Raw genomic sequence first — 21,054 nt, 5'->3', positions numbered from 1 at the left:
TAAATATTTGTATCGTAAACCACATTTCAAACCTCCCTTTTCCCATAAAAAAAAACGTTGTAAATCTCCACTAACCTCGAGACAACCGCGAGTACTCGGTCCAGTTCCTTTTACTTTAAATATAAGACAGTAAAAACGTATAACGAAAATGATAACTCGGCTCTGTAAAGTTATTTAATTCCACTTAATTAATTTTGGTATTCATGTCGATACGTATTTCGACTACACAGTCTCACTAAAGACTTATCAAAAACCCTTAACGGGTTACCCTTAAGTACTTATCCTTTAGGTAAAAATGTCAAGATCACAGGTATAAAAATGAAACTACGACGTGTAGAATTTCATATGTAATAATTGCAACTCACTCACCTCTCGACTGAAATAAAATTAAGGTTGGTTGTATTTTCTGACGTTAGGTGGTGTATCGAACGAGATGTTTCTGTCGCCTGCGTGATGTATGCCAAATCGAAGAGTCAACTATACTGTTAATATGGTATATTTGGTTTTAGGGAAATTTAGTAAAAAGAGTAAAACTCCTTTAGCTGGTGGATTTTGGACACCCGAAAACTTTGTCAAAAATGTCGCGTGTGTTTCTTAGTGTTGCATTTGTTTACTCATAATATTAACAAATAAAGTTTTTTAAGATTACCGCAAGTGAACAAACTGATGTTATTTTCGAGGCGGAATTTGGTACAATCTATCTAATTATAAATTAATTGTATATGCCTATTTCAAAAAAATACTAAATACGTGCCGTATTGCAAAACATCACGTTTCGAAATCTGGAAGTGCGATTGCAGTACCGTTATCCATATGATAACGGTAGTGTTTACATGCGGGGCTTATTTTATATGAAAGTGACCTCGGAATGGACGTGAATCACCAGGCATTCAGAAATGGGTTGCTATGAACAAATATCAAAACTAGAAATAATATCTGATCGATTGGCAGTTGTTCCATCCATATTGGTCAAGAAATGGTGAACTCGGAGCTATAACCAGTTGTTTAGATTAAAAAGCGTGGGTACGCAAAGGTTAACGCTGCGACTGAAGAGTTAAGGATTTATGCATCCCCAAATATACACCTAGGGTATCGAACAATCAGTTCCAGTGAAAAACATATTTTTGGTCACCTGTAGCTTTCCATAGTGCAGTGAAGAAACGATGAAAGCATCAGGAAAGTCGTAGTCAACTCGTAAAATTCTCCCAAGCTAAATAAGTATTCTTCTTCCTATTCCAGAACTAGAGTGCACCGGACTTGAATGCACTTGCCATGGAAAAGTCATAAAATGTCCGATAGTGAAAACATTTATTTTTCTGTGCTGGTGTTTGTATCCGTAAAATACCTACCTCCTAGTCTCGGTACCCTCGGTTGGCAATAAAAGTCCAGACACCCGAGCTCCATTGGTAACCGAATCCTTCGTATTAGCTAAAATGTAATCAATCTCCATTTTCGTGCCAATATAAATCAATTACAGAGCAAAGTGGGTGAAATTTATTCTTTGCACTCTACCGCCCACAAACCGAAGCTCCCGTTGGAATCTATAAATCCCCAAAGCGGTCGATTCGAGCTCCCCCAAAAATAAACATAAAATTGAACCCAACTGATTCGTTCACAGTGGCAAAGTAAATTACAACAATTCGGGATCCACGCCCGGTCTTTGATTTGCGGCAGGTCAAAGTCAAAGCAATGCGAAAAGCTCTAGCTAAAAACATGAGGGAAAACTAAAAATCCAGTTCTGTTGGGCAAATCCCTCAGGGAGAAAGAAACCCAACACAGCTACTAGTTGAAGCCAATAAAATTTCTCGTACAGTCCAACGACACAGCAGTAAACAGTGCAACAACGGTGGCGGTATCGTTATGTTGAACTGGGAGGTTTCGGTTAGGAAAAATAAACGGGAGAAATGGAAATATTGTTATAGCTTCGCTTCTGGCACTGGCAGTGTCTCTCAGTGGGAGTATCGTACGGAAAGGCATTGCCGGTCATGTTTCCAACTTCTGGAGTCGTAGACAGTAGACGAGAAAAGGATTTCTAGACAAAGGCTGGTTCAGAACACCTTTGGATTTTGAAGGTTTCTCATCTTAAGAGTGCTTTGAACATTGCTCCTGGTATAATAAAAATATTGGCATTTTGAACTTTATTCTTTTTCTTGCAATTTAACACACAAGATAGTTTGTATGTATTTGGCCTCTCTTAACTCAGTCGGTAAAGGCGCAGCTACAAAGCAAGACCATGCTGGAGGGGGCTGGGTTCGATTCCCGGTCCGGTCTAGGAATTTTTCGGGTTGGAAAATTTCTCGACCCCTAGGCATAGAAGTATGATTGGACTTGCCACACAATTATACCAATGCAAAAATGGTACAGGCATCGAAAGCTCTCAATTAATAACTGTGGAAGTGCATCTCGAACACTAAGTTGAGAGCGCGCAATAAGCTAATATGCGATATGCAATATGCTTGAAATGCGAAGAAGAAGCAGAAGAAGAAGATGGTATGTATGTAAGCTGATCAGATATTCGATTTGGATATGACACTCGCCTTCCTAATCAAATAATGGTCTTAATTTCTATATTAAGTTTATTTTTGGAGTGAGCGCTGTTTGGGTATTTAAACAAAATAAGTTTTTCGACAACTATCAGTGAAATAATAATGCATACGGCTGAATACGATCAGCAGGCATCTCAAATGAGTAAGTTGGATAAACGTGTGCTTAAAAAAAAATGTGTGAACTTTTCAGGCAATATGGGTAGTGGAATATGTGAGAATCCCAGCGCAGATAGAGACAGGTGACCAAATCGAACAACAGGACAATAAACAGCCGCCCCGGAAGTACCGTGATATGAAGAAATTAAAACGGACAACACTTAGCTGTACCTTACCTTACAAATCAGGCTAAGGCCTTGTTATCCTCTGCTGTCCGAAGAAGTCGTCTTCACTCTACTCGATTCATGGCCACACTTCGCCAGCCTCGTAGTCTGCGGAGGGTCCGCAAGTCGCCTTCTACTTGGTCGATGGACCTTGCCCGCTGCACGTTCCTGTTGGGTCGCTTTCTAGAACCATTTTCACTGGGTCGTCGTGCGGCATTATTTCGACGTACCCAGCCCACCGTAGTCGACCAATTTTTGCAATATGGACGATGGATGGTTCTCCCAGCAGCTGGTGCAATTCGTGGTTCATTCGCCTCCTCCACGTTTCGTCATCCATCTGCACTCCACCGTAGATGGTACGCAACACCTTCCGATCGAAAACACCAAGGGCGATTGGTCCTCCACGAGCATACTCCAGGTCTCGTGGCCGTAGAGGACCACCGGTCAAATAAGCGTCTTGTAGACAGTCAACTTCGTGCGGCGGCGAATTTTATTCGACCGGAGCGTCCTCCGGAGTCCAAAGTAGGCACTAATCCCTGCCATAATGCATCTTTAAATTTCTCTACTGGTATCAATTTCGGCGGTCACCAGTGAGCCCAAATACACAAACTCATCGACCACCTCGATTTCGTCATCGTCAATCTGAACTCGGAGTGGGAGGCAAACATTGTCTTCCCTAGAACCTCTTCCTTTCATGTATGTTATCTTTGATGCGTTGATGGTAAGTCCAATCCGCCTAGCTTCAGCCTTCAGTCTGATGTACGTTTCCGCCATCGTCTCAAAGTTCCGTGCCATGATGTCAATGTCATCGGCGAAGCCAAGAAGCTGGATGGACTTCCTGAAGATCGTGCCACTCGTTTCTATTCCAGCTCTTCTGATCACACCTTCTAACGCGATGTTGAATAGGTGTTTTGAAAATTTATTAAGCATCCCCTAGGATCCCCCTATGAATTGTATATGAAACAGTAAGGTATAAGTTGCTAAATGAAATGATGTTGTCATTAGCTGCTAATACCTGCTAACCTGCAAGGTACACCCCCTTAAAGATAGTGTAAAAAAATTGTAAAAACTGACGTAAATCCTTTAAACAAAGAGATAGCGATTTATTGTCTTCTGCAAAAATGTGCATTTTCTAAGCACTTACAACTTTGTAGAATATTTAATAAACGAGAAAATTCAAAGAAAAAAGTTATGGTGAAAAAACGTTTTTCAAGGGGGTACTACCGTTTGTAGTCCATTTTCACCCTATAACTTCGTCCACTTGAGAGATAGAAAGTTTACACCTTGGACAAAGTTTCTTAAAAAGACTTCATCTTCAATGTTTCCAAAGGTGTTCATCAAATTTAACTAGACATAAAAAAGTTATTTTTTTTATCTGAGTGTATACCCTCCTTAACCAAAAATTTTCACTACTTAAATAAAGAACTTACAAAATAACGAAACATTCTAGAAACCAAAAAAAAAGCTATACTCAATAGTCTCGTCGCAAATAGCCATGTCCCACTTTTTTTGAATTCGTCCCACTGTGCGTGGTAGCGCGGCACCCATGAACCCCGCCTGGTATTGCCCCACAAACTCTCTTGCAAATGCTGACAGGTGGCGACATAGAATTTGGGAGAGCACCTTGTAGGCGGCGCTCAGCAGTGTGATCGCGTGGTAGTTGCAGCAATCCAACTTGTCGCCCTTTTTGTAGATTGGGCATACGACACCTTCCATCCACTCCTCCGGTAATATCTCCTCCTCCCAAATCTTGGCAATCACCCAGTGCAGTGCTCTAACCAGTGCTTCACCACCGTATTTTAATAGCTCACTTGGTAGTTGATCTACACCAGTTGCTTTGTTGTTCTTCAGCCGACCGATCTCCTTCTCAACTTCATGAAGATGGTGTAGGTGTAGGTGTAGAATAAACGGTGGGTGATGAGCAGTGCTGTGCATTATCATAACGGTTATTGTACCTTGACGGTCATCCTCGCATAACCGTCACATCTAAAAAAAATGACGGTCAACTAGCATATCATTAGAAAACACCTCTACCTCACTAGACCGTCTTCATAAAAGCCATGCATGACAGTTATATTAAATGACAAGGAGAGAGTAGCAAAATCATTCACTCACTGATCATCTCTGTTGGGCATTTATTGGTGGGAAGTGAGAATAATGCTCCCTCATTCTCTTGTTCTTGCTAAAAGTTGTTAAGTTCAAAACATACGCAACATTTTGAAGAAAACGTTGTATTTTCATTTTCCTTGTAACAAATAAATATTTGGGTGTTGTTACGTTACAATGTTCGGGTTTGCAAAAGAATTCACTTGAACGCAGAGATGGATTCGGTGAGATTGAGTTCTTGTTCACTACTGTAGGCTTTCGATGGTATATATCCATTATCGTCCTCATCGCAACACCATTGCAGATGAGAAAGATGGTATAATGTCATTGCCTGACAAACGATCCGATAATTTCTGGACAGCCGTACTGTGAGCGGGATATAACCCTGCATTGGAATTTGGGCGAAGATACATGCCAATGATGAACAGCCAATGGTGAGCAAATAATATTCGTATAGCAATTTTTTCAAGCTGACTACAATCATCCAAAGAAACCACAGTACAGTGCAGCTTAGTTTTCACAGCAACCTCGAAGAGTTACTTGTAGTTTCACTTCGATCACACCGGAATATTGAGTAGTCCGATGTGAGTTCCATATTGCTTATATCAGACCGGAGCCATGTTTCGGTAAATACTATTATATCTTAGTCGCAGTATGATAGCCTTAACTCCAATTATGTCGTTTTAGTGCGCAGACCTCTGACGTTCTGGTAGTAGATTGATAAAAATTGGTGTCCTGACTGAGCTGCAACGTTCCAGCTGCTGGTCACTGCCATGCTGCTTGGACAATTTGACTCGTTGACGTTAGAAAAGTGATATTTAGTTGGTTGTCGTGCTAGAACCAATAGACCAATCAGAAGTTAATCCACCGATGAACCGACATGACACTGGAGCATTTCGATTGTCCATAATTCGATTTGACCAATGAGCGATTTGATCTGTCCAACGGTTGATCAGATCTATCAAACGAGGTGAGACGCAAACCAAGTCAATATAAATTTAACGTGTGTTAGTATCCTTGCTCATGATGTGTCGCGATCGGATGAGTAGATGGCGGTAGTGTTTAACGTATTTTAAATATGGCGTCTTGGGCAAATTTTTTTGGGCGTCTTAGGCAAGACGGGAAAAGCTCGACTGTGGGGGGAGGGATTAGGAGCTTCCATGTAGCCAATATCGATGACGACTAACTGATAAAAATGGAACCGTACTTGCCTGCTGTATCAGTTTGGAAGATCACGTTTCCTGACTCACATACAGGGCCAGGACGACTGATGAGTGACGACAGGAGTGGCATGACTGTGGTTAGTGGATCAGTGGCTTCTGTAGAGCCTTCTACAACCCTATTTATGACAGGTTCTACAACCATATTTAAGCAGAAGGTGGTTGAGGGCAAGGTTTTTCCAGTTTGGAGGTTTTTTTTTTCATTGATTTGTTTTCCGTCGATCTTGTTTTCCGTACTGAGTACCAAAGCTACTGACGCCAGGGAGGCAGCTCCCACAGCTGGACCCTACCTATCGACCCATCAACTCATGGACCGGGGACCAACAGCTTTACTTCCCTTCCAAATGAAGGCGTGATCAGAGTTTTATGCCTCAGAAAATCCCGACGACGCCGACTGGGATTAAACCCAGGCCCTTTGAAGTGCGAGGCAATCACGCTTACCACTACACCTCCGCTCAGTTTGAATATTATGCAGAATCGTCAGTGTGTAGGCAAAAGGAACGAGTGGAAGCGAAAGGAAGAGAAGTTATATTAAATCTTTCTTTTAAAGGGACAATAGAATACATTTTTTTCCCATTAAGAAATAATTCGTAGCCATGCGATTAGCGGCATCACTGGTCGACCAGACGTATTACGAGTGCCAAGTGAGGGTGAACGAAGTGAGGGTTCAATTTCCGCTCCAGACGGTGGATCTTTTCGTAAAAAGAAGTTTCCCTTCTGGGTGTTGTCCGTTGTCTCGGGTTAATTGTAAATTGTTTTTTTATCTTTTTTTTTTCTTTTTTTTTTTTTAATCAAATATAGCCGCTTAATAGGATTTTACAATTCAGATCACACCCAATTCTTGTCGCCCTGGCTGAGATTATATGAGAATCATATATTTTTGATAATCTACGGTTTACGGATAACGACTAATGGTTTTATACAATTTCTTCTCATCGAGTATCATAAGCCGTATCGTAGGAATATCATGCGTCTGGTTCCTAGGGTGTAGTCAAGCCACAAATTTAGAGATGGTGAGAAATGCTATTTTTTTCCTCTGTTCGGGACCTAACACTACTGCGACCAGTAAATTGATCTATTGTAGTTTATCCCGTGTCCTTAGTTTAGTGCATGTCGTATTATTCCATCACTATTGAGAAATGATGAAGTATTCGATTTTTTTACAGTTGCCACTCTTGCATTTATCGCAAGGATCCGACTCTAATTGAAAGGTTCCGCTATTAACACCCTTCGGAGTGTTGAAACACCCTCCAAAGGCGCGCCCCTTTGTCAGTCAAAATTGGTTTCCATAGCAACAAAATTAAGGTATGACACTGATAATGACCATGCACTTAACCACTTCAAACTAGGGAACAACGAATAGAAGATTAGGAATCGCATAGGTGAAGACTAACTAACCCATTTTTTCCTTGTTTCAAGATCATCCTCGGTCCAGGCAACCCGAGGACTTATCACTATCAACAAGGCATAAAAAGTAACAAGGACTAAGATGTGTTCCTTGGATTACTGAAAAATCCTGTTCCCCTAGTTTGAAGTAGTCAGGACTAGGAATCGGTGGTAGATCTTACATCCCGTAACGTATCACGAAAAGGTGATCTACCCACGTTACGGGGCTATCATGCTATCTAACATGAAGCTTTAGTGTGATTATTTATTAGCTAGAGAATGGTAGAAGAGGGTAGGTAGATAGTTCCGTCAGAATACGGCAGTATGAAAATTTAATTGAAGTTGAAAATGAGCGAAGGGCCATCAAAGCGATAGTACAAAGTCAAACGCACACTTCTTTGCCTAACCCGTACGATGTACGCGGAGATTTGAAGTATGTCTTCTATTCTTCAACACAAATTTAGTCTTTTTTTAAATTCAGCAATAATTCAGCAAACATTTCAGTGTGTATCAAATGTGTATCTTTTGCAATGATACATCAAATAAATTGTTCTACAACTTTGTCGTATATTGCAGGTCCATCTCAAATAACTAAAAATGATAATATTTTGAAATCAATAACTATAGTGTAAAGCCGAGTATTACTCAAACCATGAAACTATATGAAGCATTCGAATTTATACCTTGGACAAATGAATTATAAAGAGCCAGCAAAGGTTGTAGACAAGTCCGAAAAGTTGTAGGGTTAATGGAGAAGATAGGCCGGAATTCAAAATGGACATAGTTTACAATAGGGACCACAACAATTGCACCTGACACAAAGTCAAAATCACATTGCTGTATCATGGACGATGAAACATACGTAAATGCAGACTTCAATCATTTAAACGGAAAACCAATATGTGACTGCGAAAGACGAGTTCAATGTGTCAGACAGCAAGCGTCGAAGTTCCCCATGAAATTCATGATTTGGCAGGCGATTTGTTCGTGCGAAAAACGGAGCAAGCCTTTCGTAACAACTACAACCGTAAATGGCCAAGTCTACATAAATGAGTGCCTGAAGAAACGACAGTTTCCGTTTCTCAAATCACACAACGTTCCTTCAACTTTTTGGCTTGATCTAGCCTTTTGTCACTACTCGAAGGACGTTCTAGAGTGGTACAATACGAATGGGGTCAATTTCGTGCCGAATGATCTCAATCCCCCAAACACACCGGAGCTGCGGCCGATCGAAAGATACCGGGCTATAATGAAGCACGAACTACGTTACATTCCTAAAGTTGTCACTACGGAGCAGGAAATGATGAAATCATGGTTGAAAGCAGGAAAAATATCGATTGAATCGTTGTAAAAAAAAACTTTATGGGTGGAATTGAGAAGAAAGTACGGGCATTTGGATTTGGCGAAGAAATAGAATGAAATAAAGATATGTAAACCAAGCTTATATACAGTATTAAATTCCCTGTAAATTGCATGACAATCGGTAAAGAAACTTAAAATTGTGCGAGTACTTCTAAGTGATGCCATTTAACTGTGGACACCCTTTAATAGCACACTTGTCACAAACCGATTGAGGTAACTTTTTTTTTATTATAGAGATTTTCAGCTGCCTGGTTCATCTCCCATTGAGGTAGCTTTTTTAGAACTCAAAAGCAATCAAGTTGTGTGACAGGGGTGGGTAGTTTAAAACGATTGAATAGAAAATTTAGTCATTTAGTCAAAAGAAACTCCCGTCGGTAGTAGTAATCAAAAATTACGAAATAAGTCAAAGGCAGCAATGGAGGCAACAGTATAAAAATTAAGTGGTTAAACTATTCCATACTTAATAAATCGATCTGCAGAATCTAAGACTTAGAATTCTGATGAATAGCTATCTTGAATTCAACTTTATACTTTTCTGGTCTCTTAACTTAAATATTTCCCCATTCCCGGTAATTCGTGGGAAAAGCTATCTGCTGTTTCCCGTTTCCCGGGAAACCAAAAATGGCCAAGAAATGGAAACACTACCCAAGCAACACGACTTGTCATAAAGGTGTTTTAAATACTGCCTTAAAACATATATGAGTGTACAATTTGATTTGAAAATACTTCATTTCATACTTTTATACAACTGTGAAAGTGCAAGTTTTGAAGCGTTATAAAACAAATCAATAGTCATATAACATGTTTTGCAAAACATCGTAACCAATCAAATTAAATGGCCAAAAATTATTCTCCAAAATAAAAATAAGACATAACCGAGCATGGGATTCGAAATCGAGTATTAGGTTTGAAACTTCTCTAGTAGACCAACTCTGCTTCTTGGTAAAAAATGCTTTATTATCCATCAAGTTCTCACGCATGGCAGAAATCCAAGCGAGAGGAGGAGCTTGTAAAAGTAGATTATGCGGTTATAACATGTTTTGGAAAACATCATAATACCCAATAATTTATAGGTGCAAAATTATAATTTAAAAAAATTGAGCATGGGATTCGAACACTGGTTCTTGGCGTGATATGTTTACACCTTCCTATCAAAAAAAAAAGAAAGATGACTAACTTAGGCTTACTATCTATGATGTTCTTCGTCAATGGCAGGAAAATCATATTCTAGAGAAAATGCATTTGGTTCGTCATAGATATGTTTTGAAAAATACTGGAAGCGACATCTGAATTATCATTTCAACTCCTTTATGAAAACCGATCTAGGATCTTTTCAGTTTTGTTGTGGTATTATAATAATAAGATGCACATTTATATAACTTTTAAAGATCAAAGTCAGATACGATCATCTTGGAGGATGCAAAAAATCTGAGAAGTAGTCAGAAAACATTTACAGAGCTCTATCAAAGCTTGGGATGTTTTCTGCATTACTTATAATACACTTATAGAACATGCTTTCGAAATCTCATTTAAAAATATGTTTTGTGTGTTACTTAGGTAAGGTAGGAACCTCTTCTTCTGCCTCCTGACTTTGAAAATCTTACACGACTCTTCATCTGCTCTCAACTTAGTGTGGCAAGCACAATGATGCTCTATGTCCAGGGAAGTCGATCAAATTTCATCAAGAAAGATTTCCTCGACCTTGGCTGATTGAGATAAAATCTTTTAAGATTCTATGGCATTTAGTAATGGACAGCATGTCAAACAAACATTGAACACAGCATAAGAGCTTATTCACGCAAAAATATACTACTTCAGCTAAATCATTGTTCATACTTTAATCAGTTCAAATTGTATGATGGGTGGATCTCATTGGGCTCCAAAAAACAAATTAATACTAATCTATATCGCTTGCAGTGGCGTTCGATTCTTCATAAAGTAGATTAAAAGCTTTTTTTTTAAATTGAGTAAAACTAACTAAACTTTTACACTATGCATTTCGTAGCTATTGCAGAAACCAATATTATCATTCAAGACCTATTTATCACAAGGCAATTTACTTCTGTGTCACAACGTCAGTCATCTAGAAAAATATGTCAAACCGTAACCTTACACGTAGTAAAAAAACACAAGTTCTCCCTTGTCCCACTTGTCCTTGTTACTCTCTCAACCCACATTTTCATCAAACATATTGCATTGCATAACAAAGTACCACAATGCAACACATTCCGAGGCCAACACGGACAGAGTAAGCTTTCATCTGCTGAAGGTATACGACTGGCTTCTAACGTTGTGTGTGCTGGTTCCAGCTAAATGTTCCCAGATGTCTTCTTGGCTCCATTCGTTTTGATGAAGGATGATACCTTGCACCACCGACAGCCGACAGCGGCATTCGTATGTCATCCTACTTGCAAGTTGTGTAGCTTTCTCTACAGTATTCTACAGGATACTTGCTCAGAAATGATTTCACTTGTTCTGTCATCGTCTAACAAAATGGAAGGTAAGAGATACGATGAAAGTGCATTGCTCCAGAGCCAGCAACATGAAATTCGGGTACGAGCTTAGTTGGACCGAAGGTGTAGTTCTTTTCGGTCTTAAGTAGAACATCCTACGTGTGCCTTCGGGATTCTGGTTGAATGAGTAAAATTTAGTGGAATTTTATGCTGCCTTCAGGAGCAACACGGAGAAAAACAGGTCCGCTACTTCGAGTAAACCCATGTAATGCGAAGTTTATGCCTGCGCATAAAGAATTTACGTAATAAAACTGAAGTTGTCCTTTTAATTTTTGCACGACCAGGAGATTCTTCCCATTTCCATCCGCCTCTAGTGAAAATCCTCAGAGCTTCATTTTATTAGCCAGGATTCGCTCAACTTCGCGCATTTTTCCGAGGGGCAGTCTGGAAACAAAGAATATAGCAGTGTCAATTCACCGCCCGCTGCCGGTCGTAGCAGGATAGTAAAACTTTGTGAGCTTTTGTGCACAAGATTAGGGAGGAGTAAAAGTGATGCGCTGCGCTCCGTACTCTGAAAGCAGCCAGTAAGTATAGCAACAGTTGCCCTTTTCGGACGATCTAAGCGAGCGAAGAAGGGACCATAAAATTATTAGACAAAGTACGAAAGCTGTCTACCGCGTGTTACTGCTGGGAAAGACCATCCTGAAAATAACCTCTAATGTAATGAGCGCGCAACAACAAATGACGACTAGAGGTTCGCTCAGTTCCTGCAGCGGAAGGTCGTAAATTTTGCAACCATATTGTTAACCCTTTGCCCCGCTAGAGTTGTGCGTGTGGGCGGACGGCTATTTATCCAACTGATAGGCGGATCCTGTTGACGATACAATCAGGAAGGGTAGATTCCGCTTAATTAAACAGGCGTTTCCCTTGGATTATGAGACGATAAACATAATGCTTTAATGAAGAGCGATTGTATGGTCAGTAGATCTCCGTTGCGGGGAATGCTTGAGAAGAAGGCTTCTTTGAAATATTAATTAAAATGCTCTCCATCTGGCAAGTATTGGGCGATATGTTCTACGACTATACTCAGCTATATTTCAGGGTGAGTGTGATCTTATATATTGATTTATTGAAAATTATAGCATTAAAATGTTTTAGGTGGATTGAGAAACAGTAGATTGTTTGGTAAATTTTATAAGTGAACGCTTTCAGGAAGATTACAAATAAGAAATCATAACAACTCAGAACTTCTTTCTAATCTTTCTTCGTTGATGTTCGAAGATCCTTCATCACAATCTTGAATGTTGCGAACCTGAAGCCCTTGGTTTTAGACAGACAAAATAATCGAAAAATTAACTATACCAAATAAGTAGCCCTTCTCGATTTAGTTGAGCAATTGTGCTGTCCTTTGTAGAATTCAACATTTTCAGGCTTCAATGTGTCAGTTTTTTTTATATTTTGAATGCAAGCTTTTTCTGAAAAGGAACACTTTAAGATGTCTTGTTAAAACAATTAAAAATAATGTTTTACCAACAATGAAAATATATGAATCTGATGATCAGAACACGGATTATTGATGGTCTTAAAATATATGTATTTGCCTATACAGTTTATTATTCTTAATCAGCTTAAAATTAAAAAAAAAGTTTTTCTAAAATTTAAAAAACATAGGTTATGACATTTTACACGAAAATATTACCAGCACTGTTGATTTTTACATCAGATTTCGCTAGTAAAAAAAAAGTTTCGGCGATAGTTTGCATGCAGAAAACCGGTATATGCTGATTTTCACTAAATTAGAACCTTATTCGAAATAAATATTTTGTGCACTTAATAGCTTTATTTTTTCCGGAAAAATCCTTTACCTGTTTTCGCTCTAAAATCGATGTTTATGCAAAAATGTTGAAATCTTCATAAATTTGTTTACCTTTTTCCCGATACACTGAGGCAAATAAACTAAAGAATTTCATAAGAACCACTTCTGATTTTAAGCCACAAGGATTTATTATGGAAATCAAAAGTTTGACCATGAAACTTGAGCGTTCAGATTATTGCGTCCCTGATTTGCACTCACGTCTATCAATGTTTGAGAAACCGGACAGTCTAAACGCGTATAAGATACCGTTCCGATTCAAATTTCGGACGATTCAAATTTCGGACGATTCAAATTTCGGACACTTTCATTTTTAATTAAATATTACATCCAGTTAGAAACAAAGTAATAATGTTAGATGATCGTGGAGGGCACTAGTCAAAACAATTTAAAATTTACAAGACATGTGGATCATATTCGACCGAGATAATCAACTTTTAAAAGTGTCCGAAATTCGAGTTTATGTGTCAGAAATTTGAATCGGCACGGTACATCTAGATTAGTACGATAATCATTCACAAGTCGTGCTTATGGACTTCATAACTGTTTTATTGAAATACAAATTGTCCTGTTATGATGCATGTCTTATGGAATTCTTTAGTGTATTTGCCTCAGTGTAAGAAGGTCATACTGTCACAAGTTGTGAGATCAAAATTGACAGCATACGGTAATCCATTCAACACATTCTTCGGGAAACTTCGAATGGCATTAGCTTTCTCTGATGTCCCTAATGTCGGCCTAAGTGTCCCTTATATTGAGTCCAAACATTAAGTTCGAAGGCAAGCATTATTTGGCAATTATTCACTAGCAATCAAAAATATGATGCGCCAAATGACCGAGAAAAAAAATACAAAATTGACCTCTTCCGATTTAGACCAAATTTGAAGGAGTTGTTTTGTTTTAGTCTAAGTTTTATGAATCCTAATTTTTTGGACGATCACCCCTCGGTCCAGGGAAGCATTATAATACATTATATTTTTCGGGATTTTGCAGAAAGCACTACTTTCTTCTTTTTTTTATATATATCTTCAGAACAAATAAAGCTCCAATTAACATTGTAGAGTGTTTTAAGAATGACCCAAACATGAATATATTATGTTTTAATAGTGGTGCCAAATATTTTATATCTGCGTTTAAAAACTAAAAACGAAAGATTCTCTGATTGTTTATATCAGTGTTAGCTAAAATCAAGATCAGAAAATCAAAATCAGCAATCTTTCAAGATCAAGATCACCTAAAATCACACGCACCAATATCACAAGCTATCATCACCACGAAAATCACACGTGATTTTCGACCAATATCAGCCGTGATTTTCGATTCTCAAAATCAACCAGCATCAATATCAACCAAGATCAAAATCATCAAAAATCATAGGATTAGAAGATGTGTGATATTCTAGAGTTTGGGCAGTTCCGAAATTCAAGTCAACATTCCGGATGAAATTAAAATTGTGGATTTCAACCCTAGATGTCTGGCACAAATCCAAGATGGCTAACCAAAATCCAATATGGCGGCCCCTGGACAGGGAATATGCATCTAAACCCATGCAATATGGGTATCTACGGAATGGGCTCGATGAGGGAAAGCGAATAATTGACATCCGCCGCCATTTTGTAATCCAATATGGTGGACCAAAATCCAATATGGCGGCCCTCGGACTAGGAATATCCAATATGCGTATCTGCGGAATGGGCTCGATGAGTGGAAGTGGAAAATCGACATCCGCCGCCATTTTGGAATCCAATATGGCAGACCAAAATCCAATATGGTGGCCTCTGGATAGGGAATTTGCATCTAAACCCATGCAATATGGGTATCTACGGAATGAGCTTGATGAGTGGAAGTGAAAAATTGAGATCCGCTGCAATTTTGAAATCCAAGATGGTGGACCAAAATCCAATATGGCGGCCCCTAGACAGGGAATATGCATCTAAATCCATGCAATATGGGTATCTGCGGAATGAGCTCGATGAGTGGAAGTGAAAAATTGATATCCGCCGCCATTTTGGAATTCAAGATGGTGAACCAAAATTCAATATGGCGGCCTCTGGATAGGAAATATACATCTAAATCCATGCAATATGGGTATCTGCGAAAAGGACTCGATGAGTGGAAGTGGAAAATCGACATCCGCTGCCATTTTGGAATTCAAGATGGCGGACCCAAATGCAATATGGTGGCCCCCGGACAGGGAATATTCTTCTAATCCTATACAATTTGCGTATCTACGGAATGGGTTCGCTAAGTGGAAGTGGAAAATTGACATCCGCCGTCATTTTGGAATCCAAGATGGCGGACCAAAATCCAATATGGTGGCCTCCGGACTAGGAATATGCATCTAAATCCATGCAATATGAGTATCTGCGAAAAGGGCTCGATGAGTGGAAGTGGAAAATCAACATCCATTGCATTTTGGAATTCAAGATGGCGGACCCAAATGCAATATGGCGGCCCCCAGACAGGGAATATGCATCTAAACACATGCTATATGCGTATCTACGGAATGGGCTCGATGAGTGGAAGTGGAAAATTGACATCCGCCGCCATTTTGGAATCCAAGATGCAGATTCCCTATCCAGAGGCCGCCATATTGCATTTGGGTCCGCCATCTTGAATTCCAAAATGCAATGGATGTTGATTTTCCACTTCCACTCATCGAGCCCTTTTCGCAGATACTCATGTTGAATGGATTTAGATGCATATTCCTAGTCCGGAGGCCACCATATTGGATTTTGGTCCGCCATCTTGGATTCCAAAATGACGGCGGATGTCAATTTTCCACTCATCGAGCTCATTCCGTAGATACGCATATTGCATGTGTTTAGATGTATATTCCCTGTCCGGGGGCCTCCATATTGCATTTTGGTCTGCCATCTTGGATTCCAAAATGGCGGTAGATTTCAATTTTCCACTTCCACTCATCGAGCCCATTCCGTAGATACGCATATTGCATAGGTTTAGAAGAATATTCCCTGTTCGAGGGCCGCCATATTGCATTTGGGTTCGCCATCTTGAATTCCAAAATGGCAACGGATGTCGATTTTCCACTTCCACTCATCAAGCCCTATTCGCAGATACTCATATTGCATGAATTTAGATGCATATTCCCTGTCCGGGGGCCACCATATTGGATTTTGGTTCGCCATCTTGGATTCCAAAATGGCGACGGATGTCAATTTTCCACTTTCACTCAACGAGCCCATTCCGCAGATACCCATATTGCATGGGTTAAATGCATATTCCTAGTCCGAGGGCCGCCATATTGGATTTTGGTCCGCCATATTGGATTCCAAAATGGTGGCGGATGTCAATTTTTCGCTTCCCCTCATCGAGCCCATTCCGTAGATACCCATATTACATGGGTTTAGATGAATATTCCCTGTCCGGGGCGGCCATATTGGATTTTGTTTCGCCATCTTGATTTCCAAAATGGCGGTGGATGTCGGATTTTTACTTTGACTGTTATTCCAATCTTTTGATTTTTCGTTTGGTTTCTGTGACCGCAAAATCAGCCTTGATTTTCTGCTGTGTGATTTTGCTACTCTCAAGATCAGCTAAGATAATATCAGCCTTGATTTTCCGCTGTGTGATTTTGCTACTCTCAAGATCAGCTAAGATAAAATCCGCCATGATTTTCTGTTTGTGATTTTGCTGATCTCAAGGTCAGCAGTGATTTTCGACCGTTCCTGATTTTGGATTTTCTTGATTTTTTCCACCACTGGTTTATATTAAGTTTTTCAGTTCGACAGCTCCATCGTGTTTCCCTCCAAAATATCAAGTATGCTCGATCTGGATTCGGAAATATTGTTGACTGCTTTTGTGTACATTATTTCATTTGAACAGCTTCCTGTATCCGGCCTGTTTTGAGGGCTCGGTGGCCAAGTGGCGACCATTTTTGCTTAGTGAGCAGAAGATCGTGGGTTCAATCCCAAGCCCTTTTAATATACTGAGTTCACAGGGACGCATCCTTGCAGCATTTTCTAATCATGCTTTATGGGGTGTTTACATCTGTGCGGATTTGCTAGCGCTAGTGTACTAGCACTTTGCAAAAAAAATAGCCAGCATATTGTAAACAGGGCATCAGCGTCTAACAGCATGAGATTTCAGGAGCATCTGAAATTCGTGCTAGTTGGCTAGTACACTAGCTCTAGCACATTCGCACGGATGTAAACACCCCATGAAGAGATCGCATCACTTTACAAAGTGCATCCCGATATACTTCACTTCCAGATATCACTAAAAAAACGCCCTTCCCATGTCAACCGTGTAGATGCAGAAGGATACTCGATCGCTATTAATAACGAAAATCGTAGCAACAATCCCTCCCTTCCCCGATGACAGCTGATATTGATCTTGAAAAAAAACTTATTCACCAGATTGTACATACTAAGATTTGATTGAAAATCACAAGCCATATTTATTTTTTTCTTTGATTTGTTTTCCGTCAAATTTGTTTTCCGTACTGAGTACCAATGCTACGGATGCCGGGAGGCAGCTCCCACACCTGAACCCTACCTATCGACCTATCAACTCATAGACCCGGGACTAACGGCTTTACTTCCATTCCAAAGAAAGGCGTGATCAGAGATGTTATGTCTCAGAACATACCAGCGGCGCCGACTGGGATTGAACCCAGGCCTGCTGGGGTGAGAGGCACTACACGCTTACCACTACACCACCGACGCAGCTAAAGCTTTTAGCTGTACGATTTATGTTAACGGTAATTAAGTAGAAACAGCGTAATCAGATTTTCACTAAAAAAAATCCAACAGGTTACAACTACAGATATAAACTTGCTCTAACTTTAGCACCTAAAATAATCAAGCGACACAAGAATAAACATCATTTAACTACTACTTCACCCCAAATGGGCTGGGTTCAATCCCAGTCCGCGCCGCCGGGATTTTCTGAGGCATACAATCTTTGATCACGCCTTCTTTCGGAAGGGAAGTAAAGCCGTTGGTTCCCGGTCCATAAGTTGATGGGTCGATAGGTAGGGTCCAAGTGTGGAAGCTGACTCCCAGGCGTCGGTAGTATTGGTACTCAGTACAGAAGATAAGATCGACGGAAAACAAATCAAGGAAAAAAAAGCAATGACCGGTTACTCGGGTAAACACCAAACGTTATGTCAGATAAGTTACATATAAATTAACATCCATAAAGATTAGGATGGCATTTAACCATTTATTTTTTCAAAAAGTTATACAAAATATTTAGGTCGAATATTAGTATTCTAACTCTGCATTACACTTCACTTTTATGTCATTTTCTCAGCATTGAAAACATTTAGAGGGTCAATCCTCTCAACCCAGCTTAATAACTCATAACACATCTGCAGAGGAGGCCTCCTTGAGCTCAGTCGATAATGGCACTGCTATAAAGTATGACTTTGCAGGAGGCATTTCGATTCCCGGTCCGGACTAGGAATTTCCCTGGACATAGAGTATATATGATTGTTCTTGCTACACAAAAATACCAATGCATAAATGGTACGGGCTTGGAAAGCTCTCAATCAACAACTAAGTTGAGAGTAGGCGTCAAGTCCCAGTTGGAACGTAGCAAACAAGAAAAACATCTGCAGAGAGTCATTTTAATCTTTATCGATACATAAATATCAAGGAAACGACCTATGTCGCGGGCATTTATGTTCCGTTACTTTCCAATTAAGTTTTCCTTCGGCCAACAGTGAAACAAGTTCGCACATGGATATCACACCTTCCACTTATCAAGCTTTTTCACGTTCTTACGTCTTGGTAATAGCGACCTATCTGGATGTTTAAGCTTGCCCTAAAAATACACGGCCGACTCATAAGTGGGTCCATCGATTTTCCTCAAAAATTAGCATGAATATGAGATTTTTTTTTTTCTTTTTAATTAAGATGAAAACCTCTTAAAGGCTGGTTCGCCACAATATGAGAAAAATCTATGAAAGTTTTACTCAGTCTATGAAAATATTCGTAAACGGATTACATTATGTTTATCGATTTTCCTCATATAAATACGACGCGATCTGTGAGGGAAATCTAGGAAAATTTTACTCACTCACTGGGTAGCCCCCCACTTTTTGCAATTTTAAATTACCCCATCGCCCGTGTAGTGTCCATCGAGCAAAGATCTTCTTCTTTCTTTCCTTTATTTAACGTCGGTCTCTGTTCCGCAATCTAGTGCCAATCACCGACGGACATCGATTGCCATCCATTGACGGCAATCGAATGTGCAGGAAGGCAGCTTCCACACCTGCGTAGGATATCGCATCCATTCAAACACACATGGGCCGGGACAAACGGCTTTACTTCCCTTCCGAAGGAAGACGTGACCAGAGATTTTTATGTCTCAGAAAAATCCCACCGACCTCGGCTGGGATTGAACCCAGACCCATTGGGGTGAGAAAGCAGTCACGCTTACCACTACACCACCGGCGCCGGTTTCATCGAGCAAAGATGTTAGGTGAAAGTCTTTAAGCAGTTATTATTGTTTACAATTTAACCGATTCCTTCTACAGACCCATTGTCCGCAGAAGTTTAGAAAATGTTAAATCCGTCAAAAGGACTTAGATCTTATTTTGGGCCTACTAAGCATAACCCGCTCTTTGACTCTATTTTCAAGCTAATGTTATCACAAAATAGAATGTTTTTACTGAAAATGCCTTCTAAATTTATTTTCATTCCCATACGTATCACAACATTTGAGATATTGTTAAAAATCTAACACTACTTCTTGACCCCAAACTCGGCCTATGGATTCTAAACTCGGCCTAATGCATTGAAACGCCATTGAATTTGCTTAGGCCTTTCGGATGAAGATAACAATTGATTCGGTCGCTCCGCTTCTTTTGTTTTTTGAGAATAATGGGTGCAGACATTCATATCACACGTTCTTATTGACTTCGTTCGGTAGCTTTTGAACTAAAGTATCGTACCAAACGCCTAATTGACTTGTTTACGCCAAAATCTTGTATATATATGATGTTTTCTGCTCGATAGGCCCAAAATGGGCGATTAGGCCGAAGCATTTATATACCCTATCTTCAACCAGTCCAAGAAGTAAACCCGCCACTTCCAACGTGGTATGCTGTATAATCGTGCGCCTCTACTGACTCAGTTAACGAAGGCCCCAAGCTCTTTTCATGAACCATTATGGTCGGTAGAATGAGAGCAGAAAGAGCAGTTCTTTTTTTGCGGATTCATTGCGGATTTTTATTTCCTGCCGTCTTTAGAGAGTCTACAAGTTTTTATCCTCCCTCTGTAATGTTTTTCAGCCACCTACACAAATAACCATGACATAAAAATGCTCGTGGCCGCCACTACCACGATAAGTGTCGTAATTTCTTTTTTCCCGCAATTTTTGTTTCATTTTATCTCAGCTTCATTCTCAGGCAAAGCAAGGACACGATTAGGTACGTCGGTGTTTTGTTATTCATATATTAGAGTGAAATAAAATTTTTATTCGTCACGGCCACTGGGCTTTTATACCAGATCTTCAGTTTTAAACCATTCCACACACATATGTTTATGGGTAGGGTAATGAAACTCTGGTGCGTATGTAATATTCTAGAAAATGGTTAACAGAGAATCACGCAGCTAACCACTCGTTTACGCTGTTCAAATAGGTGCGTTCGAATAAGTTTTAAAAGGGTTTTGATTATTTGAAACAATCAACAAATGTAAAAAAAAAAACACCTATGACACTATCTTTATACACAAGAAGATTAAACATTAAAGTGAAAACGATAGAATAGAAAAGGGGAATCATTGTTGGAAAATAATGTTGTAGAGTTCAATAATA

The 21,054-nt window shown here is 39.7% G+C and overlaps 1 protein-coding gene across 4 annotated transcripts in view; it reads right to left on the bottom strand.

Moving 5' to 3' along the window:
- Positions 1–21,054, bottom strand: part of LOC135707999 (protein Fe65 homolog) — a 358,036-nt gene that overhangs the window by 166,902 nt on the left and 170,080 nt on the right. The window lies entirely within an intron of this gene.

The sequence above is a fragment of the Ochlerotatus camptorhynchus genome, unplaced genomic scaffold, assembly GCF_037179485.1.
Source record: "Ochlerotatus camptorhynchus isolate MF236.1 unplaced genomic scaffold, CSIRO-AGI_Acam_v1.1 ptg000324l, whole genome shotgun sequence".
Lineage (NCBI taxonomy): Eukaryota > Metazoa > Arthropoda > Insecta > Diptera > Culicidae > Ochlerotatus > Ochlerotatus camptorhynchus.
The sequence above is the reverse complement of the archived record's forward strand: the minus strand, read 5'-3'. Positions and strand labels throughout refer to the sequence as shown.